Consider the following 219-nt stretch of genomic DNA (forward strand, 5'->3'; position numbering starts at 1 on the left):
GAGAAGAGAAGAGAAGAGAAGAGAAGAGAAGAGAAGAGAAGAGAAGAAGGAGAAGAGAGGGGAAGGGAGGGGAGGGGAGAGGAAAGGACAGGGGAGGGGGGAGGGGAGAGGGGAGAGGGGAAAGAAAAGAGAAAAGAGAGGAGAGGAGAGGAGAGGGGATAGAAGAGAGGAGAGGAGAGGAGAGAGAAGAGAGAAGAGAGAAGAGAGAAGAGAGAAGAG

At 52.5% G+C, this 219-nt stretch overlaps 1 protein-coding gene across 2 annotated transcripts in view; it reads right to left on the reverse strand.

The window, feature by feature from the left end:
• Positions 1 to 219, reverse strand: part of LOC114614839 (alcohol dehydrogenase class 4 mu/sigma chain) — a 14729-nt gene that overhangs the window by 6953 nt on the left and 7557 nt on the right. The gene's annotated exons all lie outside the window — the stretch shown is intronic.

This window comes from Grammomys surdaster, unplaced genomic scaffold (assembly GCF_004785775.1).
Source record: "Grammomys surdaster isolate TR1022 unplaced genomic scaffold, NIH_TR_1.0 126531, whole genome shotgun sequence".
Classification (NCBI taxonomy): Eukaryota; Metazoa; Chordata; class Mammalia; order Rodentia; family Muridae; genus Grammomys; species Grammomys surdaster.